This window comes from Microcebus murinus, chromosome X (assembly GCF_040939455.1).
Source record: "Microcebus murinus isolate Inina chromosome X, M.murinus_Inina_mat1.0, whole genome shotgun sequence".
Taxonomy (NCBI): Eukaryota; Metazoa; Chordata; class Mammalia; order Primates; family Cheirogaleidae; genus Microcebus; species Microcebus murinus.
The window spans coordinates 32,789,707-32,798,426 of NC_134136.1; the positions used below are offsets into that span (position 1 = coordinate 32,789,707).

General features: G+C 42.1%; 1 pseudogene; it reads right to left on the reverse strand.

The window, feature by feature from the left end:
* Positions 1 to 1,553: 1,553 nt before the first annotated feature.
* LOC105883765 (protein lin-54 homolog pseudogene) lies at positions 1,554 to 3,860 on the reverse strand (annotated as a pseudogene).
* Positions 3,861 to 8,720: the final 4,860 nt, after the last annotated feature.

Consider the following 8,720-nt stretch of genomic DNA (forward strand, 5'->3'; position numbering starts at 1 on the left):
TACACTAATTTACATTTATACAAATTTTAATTAAACATATTAGATTGAGGTGCTAAGAATGTTTGCACTATCTACATTGAGAGTTACTGCACTATAATTTTATAAATCCAAATTTCAAAAGGAAGATACTTTAATGCATAACGGAATCCTCTTTTGGATTACTTAATTTCTATTGCCTATATCTTGCATGTTCATATGAACATATATACACACTTAATACATACAACTATGGAGTCCTTATAGGAAATGTAATAATCATATACTAATAATCACTGAGGATTATGGTACCTAACAAAATGCCTGAATTCCAACATGGTTTTCTGTTGTCATAAAATCAAGAGTCCTATCATAATAGGCTCTTAAATTCATAGAGTTTTTGAATTACTGAAAATGATTTAGATTACTTTAGTAATTATAGAGAAATACTCATACCTGCAGCTTACCAAATCACTGGCTAAAAATAATGCCACACGTCCTTTTATAAAAAGAATTTTTCCCACTATAATTTTGAAAGCTTTGCTAGGAGGCCCTTTCAGGAAATCAAGTAAGAGTCATGCGTCAGTTTGAAACCTGTTAGTTTAAAAGTCTACAAAGAGAACTATTTGTACAGATGAAAAATCCTTCTCCAATTCATCTCTCACAGCTTCAGTATTCTGTTATTTCTTCAGCTAGGCCAAATTTTAGACTTGATAATAATGTGAGGTTCTAGATCATCACTACATAATGATATGTTCACTTCTACTTATACACACCTCTCATTTTAATAGTACCCAGTAATCACTTTGACAATTTATTATCGTTTCAAGTACATACCACCTCTTTGAAAGAAAATGGGAGACATCCCCATTCCTTATTCCAGAAATATATTGCCCATCCTCTGAGAATTATTTACTGTCCCTTCATATTTTATATGTTTTAAAAAAAATTTTTTTTTTATTTTAAAAGTGCACCCAGGGATGGCTTCCCCTTCTGACACTCCCAAAGTGACAACAGGATATTATTCCAGGATCCAACCTAAAATGCTGATTTTCCTTTAAAAGACAGCACTTTTTCTAAATGCAAAACGTCATCTCTATATGTTTCATAAGCATTTGCTTATGAAAGGTGGACATTCTACCTGGACACATTCTAGATCTGGTCCTAAAGAATGACTGGAGAGCAAGCACTGCTGCTTTGGCTTTTCCTACTGAACAAAGTCATACAACACCGTCCATTATAAATTAGAGTAATTTATAAATGTTCTTTGTCGACAGAATCAGAAGGATAGAACATCTAATTCTGAAGGAACCCAAGCAAATTAAAAATCTATATAAATACAATAAAGGAAAATTCAATTTAGAAGGGGCATAAGCAGATTCCACTAATAAGGGTTAAAACATACTAATTTCCTCATTTAAAACTCTTTTTTCTCTTTCAATATTATGGTTTCAGGTCTCTTAAAACAAGGACTGAATTAAAATACGGTAATTGTTAAGCTATCTTCCAGAAAAACCAAGTGGCCCTGCACCTTCAATTTTCTGTGCCGTTCCACTGGTCGGTGTTTCGCGCGGGAGTCAGCAATTCATGGCACAACGGTCGCTTTTTGCTTTGCCCGCTGAGCTGATGACACTCATCAAACATCGTCCGAATTCCTCGAGTATCATGCGCTCAGCTGCGGCCTTGGACTTGCCCTTCTTGTCCGCCTGCTCGGCCTGCGCCAGGAGGCAGTTGCACATGGCTTCGGCGACTTCCTTAGTGACAAACGTGAATGGCAACTTCCCCCCGCCGCTGCTCAGCGCGGGCGCGGGCCTGGTGAGCAGGTCGGAGATCTGGGAGGACAGCTTGGTCTTCGCGGCCGTCTGCTGCTGCACCCGGACCTCGGCCGCGTCCGCCAGGTGCATCAGGGTCTTCCTTTCGGGGCTTTCTTCGAAATTCTTACAGCCGATGCATTTGCATATGGAGGAACACATTATTTTTGCCTCATAGCATTCGCAGTAGTTCTTGAGACAGCCCGAGCGTTTGCAGTTGCACCCCTTGCTGTGACGCCGGTCCGACTCGCCCTCCTTCCCTTTCCCTATCTTAGGCTTAAAGGCTTCTGGGTTTCTGTCTAGGCAGGCCTTTATTGCCTTTTGCCTTTCATTTTCATGTTCCAAATTGTTATAACAATTAGTACAATTGCAGTTATTGCAGAATTCGCCATTTGCAAAGCAATCACAGTATAATTTCAAACACAGGGACTTTGTACAATTACAGGGCTTTCTGGGCCGACTGGCAGACTCTGACGGGATTATCCCGTTGAATGGAAGCCGTGCCTGGGTCTGGATACCAGAGGGGCCGGTGAAGTTAGAGTTGCTTGCTATGGACACATACGAAGACTGCTGCAGCTGAGTCACGTACTGCGCTGGAAGCACCGCGTAACCCACGTTGCCCGTCCCCGGGGCCGGAGCCAGGACGGTGCCGGGCGGCAGGTTGGTGAGGTTGGGCTGGATCTGGGGCAGCGGCGTGGCAGGCATGATGAGCCGCTGCTGCGGCTGGCTGGTGGTCACTATCTGCGACGTTGGGTTGATGGGTTTGGGGACAACTTGTTTGACAGTCTGAGCTGAGACGATTGGAACTGACATCCTCACTGGAGTTGTGTTGACAACCACTGGCTTTGCTTGCTGGAGGGGCTGGGTGTTGGTGCTGGCGTTCTGACTGACAGGCGGGGCGGAGCTGCTGGCCATGGTGGCCGTAACCAGCCGCACATAATGGAACTTGCTTCCAGGCACTTGGATCTGCTGGATGTTGGGAGCGGTCGCCAGAGCGATGATCGTCTTAAACTGTGACACGCCCACCCCTCCCACAGTGATGGTCTGCACGGCGGACTTCACGGCCTTATTTGGCGATTTCAAACGTGAGATGGCTATTTTATTTGGTGTCTGTGTTGTAGAATTTAAAGTTGATCCGATAACACCACTTTCAGATATTGTTATGGTCTTTGATGGAGTTCCGGGAGTGGATTGTGAGAGAACCCTACCTGCAATGACCGGTGGTGACACTTGAGTTGTCTGTCCTGTAACCGCTTTACTATTAATTGGTTTTGCAAAGATCAGCTTCGTGATTACTGGACCAGAGGTTGGTGTTCGAGGCTTCTTAGCAATCTGTACTGTTTTTAACTGTTGGGTCTGTAACACAGAGGGCTGGGCTGTAGTGTTAATCAGTTGACTTCCTGAGGTCAGTGCCGAGACACCAATGACAGGTTTCACCTCTGGCCTCCCTCCAATGGTCACTACTTTAATTTGCTACGCTGGTAACTTAGCATCTCCTGACTGGGCCTGAGCTGGAACTTTTGGGGCCTGGGGCAGCTGGCTATGGGGCAGTGCTAAAACAATCGGCGAGCCAGACTTGCCCAGAGCTGTTAGAATTAGCTTCTGTCCATCTGGTTTAAGGGTCTGATTGCCGAGCTTAAGGTCGGATGTCTGCGGTACTTTGTTTAAAATAATCTGATTGGCTGAGATGGTCACAGGAGTCTGAGCACCAAGTTTCTGAAGGCCACTTGGGAGAGCTGGTTTCACTGCGCTGCTGGGGTCTGCTTGAGGGGCTGCGGCGCTCGCTGCCGCTTGGTCAGTGTGGTTGCTGTACCCCGCGACGGCCTCCGTGCAGACGGGCGCGGCTGCGGAATTTATGCTGACGATTTCTTCCAGCTCTGTCTCCATGGGAATCGGGGACGAAACAATGACAGCGTCAATACTATCATCATCCACTAAAGTTATACCCGTGTCCATTATCTCCTCTGGAAGCAAGCTATTCACCTCGGCCAGCACCACCTCCATGACCGTGCTCCTGCTAGGACGCCGACCGGGCACCGAGCCGGCGGCGCCGCCGCCTCCTCCCCGCGCGGCGCTCCCCGCGCTCCCGGCACCCGCGGCGCCTCCGAGACACAGACCGGGGTTTGTTCAAAATCACACGCCCAGCGCCATGCCACCGCCGCATCCCATCAGGCCATTGCTCCTTTAACTAAGAATCTACTTTTGTCCTGGGCTGACCCATGTAGCTTAAGCAGGAATTATTTGACATAGTCACTAAAGTACTCTTGGAAGTCAAGGAAGATGGCTATTCAAATACTGGTTTGGGTTCCTAACAAAACTCTCAGTAATTGGTAAAAGTGGAAATGAAAAAACACAGTGTCTATACACAGAACACAAACAGAAATGGAGACTTTTTTTTAAATGTAAACATCGTGAAACATTTACGAAGGCTAATTTTTTTCCTTCTCATTACTTCGGTCATAAAAAATACTCACACATTGGAATGGTGAATATAAATAAATTGTTAGTTGAAAAAGATCACCATAATTCTTTAAGAAAGCACCATAGGGAGAAAAACAAAACAAATAAGTGGAAAAAACTTTGTAATTAAAACATATCCTTTTCAAGATTCTATGATAATACTTGCAAAGACATCCCTTGAATGTCTTAGTGCATAAAATTGAGTTACAGAAACTGAACCAAAAAAAGAAAAATATGTAAGAAGAAATGAAGGTCATCTTTAGTCATCATGCTAAATGGTCAGGCTTCCAAGGAGGTTTTCTGTCAGACCTGCACGGAGTAGCTAATTCTGATGATAATAAAGCAGTTCCAGATTATGAAGGGGAAAAAACCTCATTTATTTTTCTAAAAAATATGTGATGATCATGCTACTGAAGAAAGCATCATAATCTCATTTCTGAATAGTCCCTCTAACAGATGAGGACATAAAATCCTACTTGAAATATTGTCAACCAAATCCTTCTCTTAATTTTATGTAAAGGACAAGAGACATGTCCATTACAATCTCTGGATTCGGGTCATTAAATCACCATGATTAAAACCAGGAAAGCAGGCATGGCGTGGTAGTTCACGCCTGTAATTCTAGCACTTTGAGAGTACGAGGTAGGAAGATCGCTTTGATGTTAAGAGTTCAACACCAGCCTGTGCAAGAGCGAGATCCTGTTTCTACCAAAAATAGATAAAAAATATTGTCTGGTACAGTGGCATGAGCCTATAGTACCAGCTACTCAGGAGGCTGAGGCAGAAGGATCACCTGAGCCCAGGAGTGTGCGGTTGCAGTGAGCTTTGATGATGCCACTGCACTATAGCCAAGGGGACAAGCGAGACTCTGTCTCAAAAACAGAAAACAAGAACAACAATGAAAAATGGGAAAGCAAACACAGGGAAAGAACCACATGAATTTCCTTCACAATCCCCAAGGCTGAACATTCCAGGAAGCTCAATTGGTTAATCCTAGGTCACTCCCATATTTTGGCCATGGCAAGTCCTTCACTGGCTGAGCCAGTTGAAACTGGGAAATGAGCTGCTCTTATGAGATATCTTCATAATCCATGTGATGCATATTTACAGCATTTAGTTCTATCTTGTTTTTTCTGTCCTTCAACTTAGCAATAACCATGATTGCAACTGTTTCATACAGTAATTGTTTTTCATTTACCCCTATTTTTAATTTATTCTATTACCATTCTTTCTTGTATCTGGAACCATCTTCCTATGATCATATTCCATCTTTTTAAATGACATTCTTGAGAAACTCCTTTAACATGATGTCTGTTGGTATAAACACACTGGGTTTTCATTTTCTCTCACGTTTCTACTTGTGAGTTAGGTTCTGCAGGAAGATGACATTGAGATGGAATTTAGTGTGCAGGAAAATGATTTAGGAGCAACAGCTGAGGAAAGGACAGAAGGAGGCAGATGTGGGCAGAGGGAGAAATGCATCTCTAATGTATGCAAGAAAAGCCTCTTCTGATCCCATGAGGAACTATGAAGATAAGAGGCCCGTTAGAGTTATTTCACATTGGGCAGTAATAGCAGTAATAGCCAGGTCTTTACACTCCCTCCACAATCAAGCAGTCAGTATGAGCCATCTAAGGAAGTGGGTTTGTGAGCTGGGGTAAGGCAGTGCTAAAGGCTGACGACTGGCACCTGCTTGCACCCCTAGCAGCTGAAAAAGGAAGTCTGTCCTTGATAGGGTATGGTCCATTTGAAAATCTATCATAGCCTCCTCCTTAAATGATACTTTGGCCAAGAATGCAACTCTATATGGATAGCTATTTTCTGTCAGATCTTGCATTTGGTTTCCACTTATTGATATAAGAAGTTTGACTGTCATTCCTTTACAGGCTATGTGTTTTTATTTATATTATTTTCAATTGACAAATCATAATTTTATCACACTTATGGAGTACAAGTGATGTTTTCATATATGTGTAAAATGTGGACTGATTAAAAAAAGCTAATTGACATACGCATCACCTTACATACTTGGTATATTTTGTGGTGGTACATTTGAAATTTATTCTCTTATTTTATAATGTGCAATACATTATTATTGACTATAGTCATTGATCCTGCTGTGCAATAGAACTCAAAACTTATTCATCCTGTCTACCTGAAAATTTGTACCATTTTACTAGTAATTCCCTATCCCATTGAGTCTTGCCATCCACAGCTCCCCCCTGACATCCTCTAGTAATTATCATTCTACACTCTACTTCTATGAATTTAACTCCTTTCACATGGCACATAAAGGTGAGTTCATGTGGTATTTATCTATCTGTTTCTGGCTTATTTCACTTAGCATAATGTTCTCTAGATTAATTTGTATTGTTTTAAATGACAAAATTTTGTTCTTTTTAAAGAATGAATAGTATTCCATTGTGTGTGTGCGTGTGTGTGTGTGTGTGTGTGTGTGTTTGTATAATATACGACATTTTCTTCATCCGTTCATCTGTTGATGGACACTTAGATTGATTCTTTATCTTGGCTATTGTGAATAATGCTGCAATGAACATGGGAGTGCAGATATCCCTTCCAAGTACTGACTTCAATTCCTTTGGATATATACCCAGAACTAGGATTGCTGGATCATATGGTAGTTCTATTTTTAGTATTTTGAGGAAACTTCATGCCACTTTCCATAATAGCTATACTAATTTAAGTACCCATCAATAGTGTACAAAGGTTCCCTTTTCTCCTCATCTTCCACAACATTTGTTATATTTCGCCTTTTGATAAAAGCTATTCTAACAGCTGTGAGGTGATATCTCATTATGGTTTAAATTTGCATTTCCTTAATGAGTAGTGATGCTGAGCATTTTTTCATCAACCCATTGGTCATTTGTATGTCTCTTTTGAAAAGTGTATGTTCAGGTCCTTTGCCCATTTTTAAATCAGGTTATTTGTTTCCTTGCTATGGAGTGATTTCAGTTAGTTATATATTATGAATATTAACCCTTGCTCCGGTTTGAATGTGTCCCCTGAAAGCATGTGTTGGAAATTGAATCCCCAAAGCAATAATGTTCTGAAGTGGAGCCTAATGGGAGGTGGAACCCTTATGAATGGATTCATGACAATTATAAAAGGGCTTGAGGCTGTGAGTTCAATCCCTTGTTCTCTTGTGCTTTCTTGCCCTTATGCCTTCCATTATGGGAGGATGGAGCAAGAAGGCCCTCACCAGATGGATGCATCCTGATAATGGATTTGCCAGACTCCAGAACTGTAAGAAATAAATATTTTGCAATAGGTTACCAAGTGGGTAGTGTTCTGTTATAGGAAAACAAAACAGACTGAGACAGACAATTTGTATTGAGAATTGGGGCTGTTGTTCAAAATGGGGAAGCAGCTTTGGAACTGAGGCTGGAAGACTTTTGTGGAGCAGACTAGAAAAAGTTTACATTGCCATGAAGGGAGCATTAAGGGCAATTCTTGTGAGGCCTTAGAAGAAGACAAGGGCTGTCCAAAGACTCTCAATCTTTTTAAGGATACTTCAGTGGTCATTATCAGAATATTGGCAGAAATGGGGAGAGTAGTGGCCATTGTGATGAGATCTCAGATTGAAATTAGGGCAAGGTATTGGAAACTGGAATACAGACTGTCCTTGCTACACAGTTGCAAAGAACTTGGTAGAATTGTGTCCATGTCTGGAGGGTTTTATGGAAGACAGAATTTAAGAGCCATGAAGTAGGATATTTGGCTGAAGAAATTTTTAAGCAAAATACTGAAGAAACTGTGTGGTTACTTGAAACCACATATAGTAAAATGTGAGTAGAGAGAAATTATTTAAAGATGGAATCTATAATTTTAAGGGAAATAGGACAGAAAAACTTGGAAAATTCCCAGACTATCCATGTAAATAGTGAATAGGCATCTTTAGGAGAGTGAACCAAAGGTGTTGCCATGTGACCATTTGCTCAATAGATTAGACTGGCAGAAAGGATTCAGATGCTATTCATCAAGACTATTTGGAGAAAACATTTCAGCGATCTTCTGGGCAAGCGAGGGCCTTGACAGCGAGATTTCCAAAGAGGCACACGTAGAACTTCAGCATTTGCTGCTCTTCACTGCCTCAAGTCCCTGCCCCCTGTATCCAGCACAGTGCTCCTTGGCTGCTGTAGTCTTGACTCAAGCAGACCCAGATGAGGCTCATTCCACCACTCTGAAGGGCACAAGCCATATACCTTGGTAGCATCCATGTGGTGCTGACACTACAGATGTGTCAGCCATACACGCTATAGCAGAATATCAGCCTTTATCTAGATTTTAAAAGATGTCGTGGATGGTCTGGGAACCCAAACAGAGCTTCCGTCACAGGGAGGACCCACTACAGAGAGCCCTCTCTATGACAATGCTAAGTGGAAATGTAAAGTTGGAGCTGCCACAGAGAGCCCCCATTAGGGCAGGGCTACTGGAGCCATGAGAGGAAAGCCA